At 37.3% G+C, this 14139-nt stretch overlaps 1 long non-coding RNA gene across 1 annotated transcript in view; it reads right to left on the bottom strand.

The window, feature by feature from the left end:
* Positions 1 to 580: 580 nt before the first annotated feature.
* The window catches only part of LOC133235664 (uncharacterized), a 93184-nt gene continuing 79625 nt past the window's right edge, over positions 581 to 14139 (bottom strand). The window contains exons 3-5 of the long non-coding RNA XR_009732614.1: positions 8810 to 8882; positions 6461 to 6521; positions 581 to 855 (exon numbers count right to left, since the gene is read on the bottom strand). This is a non-coding gene — a long non-coding RNA (uncharacterized LOC133235664). The remainder of the gene's footprint in view (positions 856 to 6460; positions 6522 to 8809; positions 8883 to 14139) is intronic.

Consider the following 14139-nt stretch of genomic DNA (forward strand, 5'->3'; position numbering starts at 1 on the left):
TGTGACACTATGGACTGTAGCCAACCAGGCTCCTCTGTCCATGGGATTGCCCAGGCAAGAATACTGGAGTGGTTTGTCATGCCCTTCTCCAGGGAATCTTCTTGATCCAAGGATTGAACCCACCTCTCTTAAGTCTCCTGCATTGGCAGGCAGGTTCTTTAGCAGTAGTGCACCTGGGAAGCAGTCTCTATATGATATAACCCTAAATCCCTTTGATTAAGCCTAGATAGAGGACAACAATTCTGTTAAGGGGCCACTTTGTCCATAAAAATTGCCTAATTATAAATGATTCTCTGTGGTCAACTTGTGGGACTTATATTTGTTGATTTTATAAACCCAGGACCCTAAGGACACATGCATAAGACCAGTTGCACAGCAGGCCATCAAGGACCAGAAAGCTCCTATCATGACATAGGAGCATTAGCAAAGGCTAACCAAGTGAATGATTTAATCAACCAGTTGAAGGATTTAAATCAATAGTCAACAAAAAGTCTATGACTACTCCCTGCTCTTTGTATAGAAATTCAAGTCACAGAGATTTAACAGAATTTTATAATCATTCTTCAAACAAAACAAGCAGTAGTTTGTGTGCTTTTTATTTTTTCAATACACAAGGTCAATAGGAATGAAGTCAAGGGCTCCATTTTGTTGATGTTTCTGAGAAGTCTTCAGACTTCCCTCTCATCCTCCAATATGTCTTAAAGTATTAAGTGTTTCCACATTCATTTTGGCACTTCATAGAGTCCTATATCCTTCACTTTCTTACAAAGTGAAGATAATTGCTGCTTTTCTGAGAAAAACTCTTGTGTCTTGGAGAAAACTTATGCTTTCATCCATGAAAGAAATATTTTCCTCCTGTTCCATGAAGGAAAAAAAATAGATAAAACAAATTAGTTGAATCTCATGCCTGGAAGTTTGGTGGATAATAATCTGAAGAGATTATGGAGGAGAATAAAGATAGAGAGAGGTTGACTAGAGATGAGAAATTCACCATTGCCTAGCTAAAGTGTGGAATGATAAACATCTATATGAGAGGTGTAGTACTGTCTTTGTATATTTGTATGAGAGAGACGTATCCAGATAATAGCTTTGTAAACATAAGTTCCTATATGTTCACATATTTCCAAATATGATGTGTGTAGTTAAGGGATTAAATAATTGAAAAACAAAACAAGTATGTATTGATGTGTTGAATTTTAATAAAATGGATCACTTTTAGTCCCCTAAAAATGCCCCCAAAGATGTTCTTTTGTTTCTTCATTGTAAATTAGTGATGAACAAAAGTAAACATTAATTAGGCAAAGCCAAACTTCGTAAACTTCAAAACTTACATTCTACTGGGATGCATGTGGAATAAATATTAATATTTTTAAGAGCCCTATTTGAGTGTACTCTTTGCTTATCCATCTGCTAAAGCTAGAATGAAATGATGAGCACCATGTCCTCTAAGTAAAGGTAGAGGAGAGGGTGTCCATTATCTTCTGGGATACAGCAAAAAATGTCAGGAAAAAGCTGAATTATTTGACTATGTTGAGTGACATTTAGCTAATTTTGAAAAATCCCTTTACTCAGTTTTCTTTTGCTACTTTATTCCAAGAGATCATAAAGAATATGCCTTTCCTTGCTTTATTGAATTTGAATAAAATACCTTACATTTAACAAAAAAAAAGTGAAAAACCAAATTAGTGATTATTTTGGCCAAAACTAACTAAAGCATCTTGATGAAAGTGAAAGAGGAGAGTGAAAAAATTTGATTAAAGCTCAGTATTCAGAAAACTAAGATCATGGCATCTGGTCCCATCACTTCATGGGAAATAGATGGGGAAACAGTGGAAACACTGTTTACTTTTTTGGGCTCCAAAATCACTGCAGATGGTGACTGCAGCCATGAAATTAAAAGACACTTACTCCTTGGAAGACAAATTATGACCAACCTAGATAGCATATTGAAAAGCAGAGACCTTTGCCAACAAAGGTCCGTCTAGTCAAGGCTATGGTTTCTCCAGTGGTCATGTATGAATGTGAGAGTTGGACTGTGAAGAAAGCTGAGCACTGAAGAATTGATGCTTTTGAACTGTGGTGTTGGAGAAGACTCTTGAGAGTCCCTTGGACTGCAAGGAGATCCACCCAGTCCATTCTGAAGGAGATCAGCCCTGTGTGTTCTTTGGAAGGAATGATGCTGAAGCTGAAACTCCAGTACTTTGGCCACCTCATGTGAAGAGTTGACTCATTGGAAAAGACTCTGATGCTGGAAGGGATTGGCGGCAGGAGGAGAAGGGGACAACAGAGGATGAGATGGCTGGATGGCATCACTGACTCGATGGACATGAGTTTGAGTGAACTCTGGGAGTTGGTGATGGACAGGGAGGCCTGGAGTGCTTCAATTCATGGGGTCGCAAAGAGTTGGACATGACTGAGCGACTGAACTGAACTGAACTTCTTCAATGAAAAGTTATGAAATAACTTAGTCTAGGAACTTCCAATTCAAGACAGACTCAATTGATAGTTATGTGAACAAGAATTCTCCCCTTTTTAGGTTATCAAGCATTATAGGATTGAGTATCTAATTTTGAAAGTGGGAATAAAAGGGCTATGCTGAAATGTTGCCTGATGTAAAAGGAAAGGAATCTGGAGCCACTGTTTCAATCTTTGGAGAGGGAGAAAGAAATATGATTAAAAGGGAAAATCTAACAGAATGGAGGGAGAGTAAGTACAAATGGTATCAGGATATATAACAGTGCTGGAATGGCTGACATACAATTCAAGAATTAAGAAGAGAAGTTAGTTAAATGCTTTCCCCATCTCACAAGGCTTTTTGCAGATTTAAAATGAAAGCCATGTATTTTACTTTGCTCTCAAGACTCTGAATCCCTGTAGACCTGACCATACTATCTTTATCTATTTGCCTTTCTTTTTTCAATTGTCAGTTTAGCTTCACTGAAACCTAATAAGATCTCCAATTTAAATAATTCTTTGTAGTATCTATCAAATCACCCTTTTAAAATGCTTTATGGTTTTATTTGCTTCCTAAAATTTATCCTGTATATATATATATATATATATATATATATATATTTATTTATTTATCCTGTATATATGATTTATATATAAAAATATATATCCTAAATAAATATAATATATATATATATATAATCTTGTGTGTATATATATATATATCCTGCTCCCCTCACTGAAATGCAAGCTCTGTGAGAGCAAAAGAATGTGTCTGCCTCAGTTTCAAAGCCTAGAACTCTAACTACTACTTACAGATAAATATTTGTGAAAGGAATGATTTTTCACTTAGCTCACAATGAACACAAGGCTCCAACTGATATATGTAGTTCATTCTGGGTTGGGAAATGACCCCTGGAGAAGGGAATGGCTACCCACTTCAATACTCTTGCCTGGAGAATTCCAAGGACAGAATTCCTGTTCATGCAGGCTACAGTCCATGGGGTTACAGAGAGTCATATATGACTGAGTGACTAACAATACACTTATCACATAGAAAGTAACATGTGTTGACCAATGTGTCTGAAATGTTACCCAGGTAGACATAAACTTGCTTTGGATTTCAGTGATTAAGACTCTATCAGATTTTATGTGCCAGCTGTCTTGTTTTTGATTGATCTCAAATATTTCCTAAAGATTTTATCTTCCATAGATAAACTAAAATGTCTTCAAAATAAAATAGCTTGATATATGCTTTAGTGTCTTCCACATAAAGGAACTCCATGATGATATTAAACTACTGCCTCTACAATGTATTTAAAACAAACTATTAGCCTCTTGAAGTTCACATTTCTAGGTACCTATGTCTCTCATGCAATTTACATCACAGTCAAACTGTATTTGTTTATATTTTATAATGTTATTTGAGTGATTATTTTCTTGTTTGTGTTATTTCTGTATGAAGTTTATAAAATTATAGCAACTCTGAGTTTCTTGAATGTGTACATCTTAAAACATTCTACCCTTTGTAAAAGATAAAAATTTCAAAAATTTTATTAAAAAAGAACCTGATTAAATCTTGTAAGACAAGGCAGAAGATTAGTTAATATGCAATGAGATGCCAAACTTTTAAGGAGGGAAAATGAATCAAATTTTTCAGGACTGGACTTTATTTAAAGCAATACAATAAAAGCTTCTGACCAGGATGCTAAGCCTTTATGATAAGTCACACTAATTTGACAGCTATAACAATAAGCTACAACTAATAACATTTTATCACATTTCCTCTCAATTTTACTTAATATTAATAAAAAATAAAAAGTTAAGATTTCATAAACATTAGGAAATTCATATATCATAGAACTCAATAGTTCATTTCATGGATTAGGAAAATAAAGTCTAGACCACTAGTGATGAGCCATAGAAGTTAATGGCAAAGTTTTAACTCGATGTTACATCTCCTAGAAGATAGCCTAATAGTTTTCTAAATAAATAAATCAAGCCTCAGAAATATCCCCACACCAAAGTTTTTTAGCTCTTTGGGCTCCTGCTATTCTATATTAAATAAATAAATATTCAATACACTTTCTGTTTTGTGTGCCTATTTGAATTTTTAGAATCTGAGCCCTCAAATTGGAGAGTTAGCTTTATGATTAGGGATAAAAATAAACAGGAAAGGGGGGAGTCTAGGAGAAAAATATGCACATGTATGTTTATACATATATACATATTTGCTCATTATTTATTGATTGATGGCTGGGATGTTGAACCATTTCTGTGGAATCAGGGACAATGCTAACTTCTTGCTGACAAGAGTGAGATAGAAGTTTATATTTCAGCCTTTATTATTGTATATTATGAGTTCCAAATGCCTGCATTTAATTTCCAGATCCCCCACTTAATGCTTTATTTGAAATGAATTTCAGGGCTTCCCAAGAAGTGCTAGTGGTAAAGAACCCACCTGCCAATCAGGAAACATAAGAGACATGGCTCTGATCCCTAAGTTGAAAAGATTCCCTGGAGGAGAGCAGGGTATTCTTGCCTGAAAAAATCCCATGGACAGAGGAGCTTGATGGGCTACAACCTATAGGATCGCAGAGTTGGACAAGACTGAAGCAACTTAGAACATATGCACACATGGAAATGAATTTAGGTCTTTTGGTCTCAGTTTTTATCCCCCCCACCCCTTAATGTAGTATGAGTAATGATAATGTCTTCTCTCACAGTGTTTTGGGAGGAGTAAATTTGTTAACACATGAGAGGATAGAAGACACATGGAGATAGAATTTGTGGATTTAGTCTAAGTGTTAGGGTGTGTGAAGGCTGTGCAATGCCTTCTCTCTAGCTCAAAAGACCTCTGTCCTCCCTGCTGCTGCTGCTGCTAAGTCACTTCAGTCATGTCTGACTCTGTGCGACCCCATAGACGGCGGCCCACCAGGCTCCACTGTCCCCGGGATTCTCCAGGCAAGAACACTGGAGTGGGTTGCCATTTCCTTCTCCAATGCATGAAAGTGAAAATTGAAAGTGAAGTCATTCAGTCGTGTCTGACTCTTCGTGACCCCGTGGACTGCAGCCTACCAGGCTCCTCTGTCCATGGGATTTTCTAGGCAAGAGTACTGGAGTGGGGTGCCATCACCTTCTCCGTCTGTCCTCCCTCAGTTCAGTTCAGTTCAGTCACTCAGTCGTGTCCGACTCTTTGCGACCCCATGAATTGCAGCACGCCAGGCCTCCCTGACCATCACCAACTCCTGGAGTTCACTCAGACTCACGTCCATCAAGTCAGCGATGCCATCCAGCCATCTCATCCTCTGTCATCCCCTTCTCCTCCTGCCCCCAATCCCTCCCAGCATCAGAGTCTTTTCCAATGAGTCAACTCTTTGCATGAGGTGGCCCAAGTACTGGAGTTTCAGCTTTAGCATCATTTCTTCCAAAGAAATCCCAGGGCTGATCTCCTTTAGAATGTATTGGTTGGATCTCCTTGCAGTCCAAGGGACTCTCAGGAGTCTTTCCCAACACTACAGTTCAAAAGCATCAATTTTTCGGTGCTCAGCTTTCTTCACAGTCCAACTCTCACATCCACACATGACCACTGGAAAAACCATAGCCTTGACTAAACAGACCTTTGTTGGCAAAGTAATGTCTGCTTTTCAATATGCTATCTAGGTTGGTCATAACTTGTCTTCCAAGGAGTAAGCATCTTTTAATTTCATGACTGCAGTCACCATCTGGAGTGATTTTGGAACCCAAAAAGAATAAAGTCTGACACTGTTTCCACTGTTTCCCCATCTATTTCTGCCAACTTCTTATGTTCCATCCCATCTTTGAAAAGAATCTACCAAGTAATTTATGTTATAAAATAAAGACTCTAGAAGAAAGTAACTGGATCCTTAGTGGTAAAATCCTAGTGTTATTAACAAGTTGATGAGATATAAAGAGGTGTTTGTGTGTGTGTGTGTGTGTGTGTGCGTGTGTGTATGTGTGTGTCTACCATTAGGATGGTGAGATTCACCTTCAGTTAACTGCTCAGACCAAGTTCTGCCAACTTCATTTGCTTGCAAATTTCTTCTCCACTTAAAAACATCAATGATTTTTATGCTTACAAGCATTTTCTTAGTCTCAGTTCTTCAGAATGTACAGAAAGAAAAAAGAAACTGAACTAAATTATTCTATCAGGATAAAGAAGAGGACAGTGATGCATTTTAACTTTCAGAACATCTACCTGTGTCCACCAGTTCAGAGGTCTATGCATTCATTCATTAATTCATTCCATATATATGTAGATAGATAATAAATAGATAATATTATGTGTCTCATTCTGTTCCATTCCATTTTATTCTAAACCATGAGGATGAAGACCAAAATAAGACAGAGTCTGTCTCTCTCTGATTCTGGCTGTGTTATTACTGTTGCCTCTCCCTTGGTCTGGAAGGATCGAGTACCAAACCAACTCCTTTCCTCTTACATTATCTTTTAAAAAATTCAACTGCCAAAATGCTGATTTCTATACAGGTTTGACTTGGACCAATAATGGCATTTTCCAGCCAAGAAAGAAATTATACTGATTACTTGGAAGTTGTATTATGTGGGTCTTGGGTAGGGAAAGCTTTAACTCCTGAGGAAGTTAAAGCTTACTTTCTATTACACTGCTTTCTCCCGTCTTAAAGGCCTCATCATTGCTCACTTGCACACCTTCTTTAATTAATTGATTCATTCAATAAATGTTGAGGAGTGAGTCACATACACAAATTAGTGCAATGCAGTAAGCAGAATAAAAACATTGTAAACAAAAAGTGATTGAGAGCTAAAAAGTATAGTAGCCTGGGGGACCAGTTAGAGCTGCACACAGAAAGAGTCCTAAAGAAAATGAGAAACACTAAAGTGATATTGATTCTAATCTGGACATCTAGCAACATCAAGCATCTACAAGCGAGACAGGAAAGTCTCTAACAGACCCTGTGTTTTCACAGCAACAAAAGATGTGAGTTTTGTAAAGCAGAGAAGAAAATGGTACTTGCTTCTCATAGGTAAGAGCATCAACAAATGTGTGACAGTCCTGAGGCCTCTGGGAATCAACTGGAAGGAATGTGAGAGGCCCTAGAGTAGGATGAAGTGAAAAAGAGCCTCTCTGAGGACAGTTTCTGTGACTTTTATTCAGCTGCAATATGAATTGCTTTCTGGTAAGATGCCCATCCCTTAGAGATGAGGAAGCAGAGGCCAGGGCACCTTAAATAATTTGTCAGTAGTCTAAGACTAAGCAGCAGAACTGTGGATAAAACCCAAAATATTGAGCCTCCAAGCCCACTTTGGTTTGTGTGTAGAGAACTCTAAAATCTTTTGGCCTCAGCACTGCTGATAGAATTGCAATTTCTTGCCCTGTCCTTTGCTGGATACTTTTAGACCAAATCTGTTACAGTATTTTCCTTATTTTGTAAATGTGCTTCCCTTGGGGCTCAGCTGGTAAAGAATCTGCCTACAATACGGGAGAATTGGGTTCGATCCCTGGGTTGGGAAGATCCCCTGTAGAAGGGAAAGGTTACCCACTCCAGTACTCCAGCCTGGAGAATTCCATGGAATGTATAGTCCATGGGGTCTCAATGTGTCAGACACGACTGAGAGACTTTCCCTTTACTTTGTAAATAATATAGGTTTTCTGACTAAAGTCAAAGCAAATCCTTTTAAAGAACATTTTCCACTGAGAATAAAGGAGATGGTTCCTTCTTGGGTGATGATATTTTGACATTGTTCTTATCCTTTATACTTTTTATTGATGAAGCTATCTCAGTGAAAAAGCAGTAACGAAAATTCCTCTAGGCAATAAATTATTCTCAAGATGAGGGGCTGTGGCTTTATCTCACCTAGCTGAGAACACAGAGTATTTAAACAAGATCCCATTTGCCCCCTCATTTTTCATATTTAATTCTATTTGAATGAACTTTTAATTCTCTTCTCTATCATATATTTACTAAGAGCTAAACAACTCCATAGATTTCTTTATTTCACAGGGCAACATCCTATTACCCAACTATTTTCCTCTGCTCACAAATTCCATCGTCCTGCTTATCACTTTAGTGATGGATTCCTTCAATTTTTCAGGAGCAAGAATATATTGTGGGACTTTCTAAGATCTTTTGCTCAAGAGTAAACCTTATTTCCAAGTAAGAACAGGTTGAAAAGCATATCAAGTGTTGTCATTAGGCATGTAGGAGAGGAAATAATGCAAAATGAGAGTTGTGTTCTTTTGGTCTCCTATTTGCCCCTGGGATACACTGTGTGAACTTGCTTACTTGCTCTGGACAAAAACTCAAACTGGTTTGTATTTATCAATAGAGACAGGTAGAATAAGGGGACAGAAACTCACCTGCTGAACAGTGTCTAGTTATCGTGCCTTTCCTGTAGTGGGAAACCTTCAGTTCAGGAGTTAGAGACAACAGCTACAGAGATGGAAAGTTTTAGATTAATGGACAGGGGAGATTTTATGGTTTTTTATTTGTACAACTTCTCTCAATATGTTTCTTTCTTATTTTCAGACTGGAAGGAGCCTTTAATCTGCATTAGGCCTTATGGGAAATATCTAATTGACAAAGAGGTTAAAGATTCTGGAAAATGAAGACATTGCTAATATTTAAATAGGTAACACTTATTTGGACAATGTATATTCTATGCATAGATTTGTTTTAAAGGCATTGCTTATAGAATTTTACTTAATTTTTACTAGAATTCTACAAAATGAATAATGTCATTGTAAACATTAGTACAATGCTATCTGTTGTTGTTGTTCAGTTGCTAAGTGGTGTCCAGCTTGTTGTGACCCCATTGACAGCAGCTTACCAGGCTCCCCTGTCCTTCACTATCTTCTGGAGTTTGCTCAAATTCATCTCCATTGAGTTAGTGATGATATCTAACCATCTTATCCACTTCTACCCCCTTCTCCTTTTGCCTTCAATCTTTCCCAGTATCAGGGTCTTTTCCAATAAGTGACTCTTTTATCAGGTGGCCAAAGTGTTGGAACTTCCGAATTAAGCATCAGTCCTTCTGATGAACATTCAGGGTTGATTTTCTTTAGGATTGACTGGTTTGAGCTCCTTGTAGTTGAAAGGAACTCTCAAAAGTCTTCTCCAGGACCAGAATTTGAAAATATCAATTCTTTGGTGTTCAACCTATTTTATATGTCACATTATAAATGAATACTGGAAAAACCATAGCCTTGAGTATATGGACCTTTGTTGGAAAAATGATTTCTCCACTTTTTAATACACTGTCTAGATTTGTCATAGCTTTCCTTCCAAGGAGCAAGCATCTTTTAATTTCATGGCTGCAGTTACCATCTACAATGATTTTGGAGCCCAAGAAAATAGTCTGTCACTGCTTCCACTTCCCCCCTTCTATTTTCCATGAAGTGATGGGAACAGATGTTGTGATATTAGATTTTTGAACGTTGAGCTTGAAGCCGGCTTTTTCATTCTCCCTCTTTATCCTTATCAAGAGACTCTTTTTTTCCTCCTTGCTTTCTACCATGGGTATCATCTGCAATATCTGAGGCTGTTGATATTTCTCCTGGCAATCTGGATTTCAGCTTTTGATTCATCCAGTCTGACATTTCATATGTTCTCTTCATATAAGTTAAATAAGCAGAGTGACAGTATACAGTCTTGTTGTATTCCTTTCCAAATTTTGAACATTGTAAATGTTTCAAATGAAAATACACACACACACACACAAACATGGGTTAGATGCTTCTTGCAATGCATACCTAGAAGATGGCAGAGCTGGATTTGAGCTGAGACTTTCTGGCTCTGTGGTTGATACTTGACCATGGTTCCTGAACTAAGTGCTCAAATGTCTGGAGCACCATGGTGACCTGGATCCATGGTGCATGCATATGTGCTAAGTTGCTTCAGTCATGCCATTCTCTGGGTGGGGTCATTTAAAATTTTGAGAGAAACACAGTAATATTTGAAAACAGCAATGTGCCATGTCAACTACTTAGGTAAGGTATTAGGCATTTTAGACGTTAGGCTATGTGTGTATGTGTGTGCTAAGTTATGTCCTACTCTTTGTGAGCCTATGGACTGTAGCCTGCCAGGCTCCTCTGTCCATGGGACTCTCCAGGCAAGAGTACTGGAAGGGGTTGCTATGCCCTCCTTTAGACTGTACCATACCCTTATTGATGTGAAGCTGTCTTAGTATTTGCTGCCATAAAATGCAGGTATAATGAGAAAATCACTATGAAACAAGGTATGAGGGTGTTGGCATCCAGTATGGTTCTATGTTTTGGGATGTTGTGCAGTGCCCAATAGGCACATCTATCCCAGTAGGAAGTGTTAATGAAAAATATGAATCCACCATGTTACAGCTGCCCCAATGGTGAGCCTTGAGGGAACCCAGAATGGAATGGAATGATGCAGCTATTGTGCACCCTAAAGAGACTCAGGATGAGAAAATGGCCCCAGATAGCTGAGGTGCACATCAAAAATAAAATGATTTAGATGAGCCCAGACTCCTGCATCTTTCCATTTACAGAAAAGTGTTAATTTCATTAACTTGAGATGTCTGTTTTTCTATAATTATCAATAATCTTTTGATGTTTTGACTACTTGACCTTTGTTGCAAAAACTCCTATATATCCTGGCTCTCCACTTCAACTCTTCAGAACAGTTTCTCAGCATTGTCTGAGATACTGTGTCCTGGGATTGGAATCTTCAGAATGTCTGCCAAGTAAAACAGAGCTCTCAATTTCTAGGTTCTGCTTTTTTTTTTTTTTTCCCCTTCCTTTCAGTTGACATAAGTAACTGTGGCTTCAGCCATAAAATAAAAATGTCTATATCCTAGTCACTTTGTATCTGTTTTTACCAGATACAAAGTGACCAGGATATAGTTATTTATTACTACTTTTTATACTTAGTTACTTAACTGGAACTTTTAGGTTTTTCTTTTGGCATCAGAATGCACTGAAAATTTACTGAGATTCTACCAGCATTGTGAATATAGAAAGTTTAGAAATATTTTCTCTTTATTAAAAATGGATGGGGGAACAAATGCTTAGATGGAGAAGTTAGCATAGGAAGAGAGGGGGGTATACATTATTGTCAGACAGAAGCATAGGGGATTTAAACATTGACATTTTCAAATGAAGAAAAGAGAAAGTGAAAGAAATTTGTTCATTTAGCCAGGACTACTCAATGAGAAGGGAGTGAGATTGCTGAAAATCAGGATGTAGGACTGAATTAAGGGGTTGATAAGATTTAAAGCATAAAGAATCTACTTTACTATACAGCTAAGCATAGCATAATTGTTCAATACACTCTTGGTTATTTATTTAGTCAAATGCCATAAGTTTTAATTATTTAGATAAAGATCATTTCATTGGAACTTTTGGAAAAACATATAAAAGAAAGGGAAAGCAAATCTATGATTTTATAGCTTATCGTGGTATATCTGATACACAGTGCTTCCAGGTATGTATGAGATATGTATTGTTTGTATAAATACACACATCTGTTTGAATCAATAAGCAGAAGAAAGCTGGTTTCTGTACAACTGATGCATTTTCTGGCTCTTTCTAAAGGTACTTACAGCTGCTGGACTAAGATGTGCTGTATAAATACATATTCTAAAAATTGTTTTAATTTGGCACTTCTGTCAAAATACTTCTAAATACTATCCTTTTTCACTTTATGCCTGAGACTCTGTAACCTAACATAGTGCAGCCTTCTTCTCCCAGTTGGTCTATGGGAGGCATGAGAAATATCAGTGAGAATAACAAGCAAAAATCCCCCAATAGGTATTCAACTCAAAAGATAGACAGAGTTGAGAAGAGATTATGCAGAGAAGAAAAAAAAATTGTTTTAGAAGGAGAAAGCAGTCATTTTAAATAAAAACTTCATCCAGATGACTTGATCACATGCTCTTCCAAGCCTTTCTAAAATCTTGTCTATGTTTCTGGGTTACTTTTAGAATAAGGTTTACATTCTCCAAATTACCACTCAGTTATGTGGTTTCTCATTTATAATTCTAGATACAGGAGTAGGGAAAAATACAGGGGTAATCAAGATATTCAGTCACTGGTACTGGATGAAATGATGTGCAGGCTTCAGAAAGTTGTTTGGCAATTCTTAATCTCAACTTTGATTAGTTAAAAAAAAAAAAAGCAACTACATTCCAATAAATTTCTTTAAAAATTAAAAAAAATATTAAAGAATTTTTAAAAAGAAAAGCATGGTTTCTACTTACAGGAATATGAAGTATATACATTTTAATCTATTTATCCTGCTAAGAACAAAACTATCTTGGACAGTTAATGAGCAAACATACAAAGAAACAAGCATAAAATAACAAAAACAAACCAAAAACACAGAACATGAGAACAATGAAAATCACAGAGAAGACAGATCTGCCAGGGACCTCACAGCACAAGGACCAGTACAGCTTTGAGTTCCCTGGGCCTTCATTTTGCTTCTTATATCCAAGAAATGAAGTAGAAGCAGTAGGGAACAAAGACACTCCAAAGGGCACAGACAAAACTTCCAGATATAATGCTGCCTTTTAGCCAAAGAACCAAGAATATCGGCAGTAACAACTTAACCAGCCAAACACCATCAAAAGACTGTGACCCCTCCACCACTTGCACCACACAAGCTAAATGGGTAGCAGAGAAGACTGCATAAGAAGCAAGATTTGTCATTCCTTCTGGGTTGAAAATATGTAATTTTTCAACTAATATGAAAATAGCATATTAACAATATGCAAACTAACTCCGGACTTTTGGTATCAGTGGAAACTGTATGAGCAACCTGGACTTCATCTACATTGAGAAGTCACAACGCAATTATCTCTCTCCATGTTAGAATCACTTTTTAAAAGACCAGGTAAAAAGGCAGGTGTTTTACCACAACACAATAGTGAAGGTGCCACCAAAGGCAACACGAATAGCAATAATGAGGTGTCCTTGCTCCTTCCAGGCAAGGTGATGTTAATAGCAGTGTTGGAGATCTGGTAATCCCATCTCCATCCAGAACTAAGAGGACATCCTCCATCCCCAAGCAATAGAGGCTGAGAGGTCAACTGACCTTCTACCCTGACTTGGTAATTCAAGGACACATCTATCCTTCCCCTGCCACAGTGATATCACGAATGGTCAGTGAAAGCAAATGAATTAAGACCCAGAATGTAAAAACATAATATTCTTGTTGTCCACATTTCAAGTGAAAATCACTGATATGTCAAGAACTAGAGAAATATCAACTTGAAGGAAAAGAGCAATAGATGCTGTATTGCAAATTGCTACTGTAATAAGTTGCCACACACTTGTGGGTTAAAACAACAACATTATTATTTTACAGTTACGAAGGTCAGACGTGAAAATGGTATTCACTGGACTAACAAAGGAGTTGACAGACATGTATTCTGCTGGAGAATTTAAGAAAGACCTTATTTCTTTTGTTTTCTGTCTCCTAGAGGCTGCCTGTATTCTTTGGTTTTCATCTCCTTCCATCTTCAAAACTAACAATGAATGATTAAGTTGTTCTCATGCTGCGTCACTCTGACACTCAATTTCCTTCTATATCCTAATAAGGATCCTGGTGATTGCACTGGGTCTCCCACACAAGTCAGAATAATTCCCCCATCTCAAGATCAGTCAATTAAGAAACTTACTTTCATTTGCACATTTAATTTCCCCTTGCCACATAG

The sequence above is a fragment of the Bos javanicus genome, chromosome 2 (assembly GCF_032452875.1).
Source record: "Bos javanicus breed banteng chromosome 2, ARS-OSU_banteng_1.0, whole genome shotgun sequence".
Taxonomy (NCBI): Eukaryota; Metazoa; Chordata; class Mammalia; order Artiodactyla; family Bovidae; genus Bos; species Bos javanicus.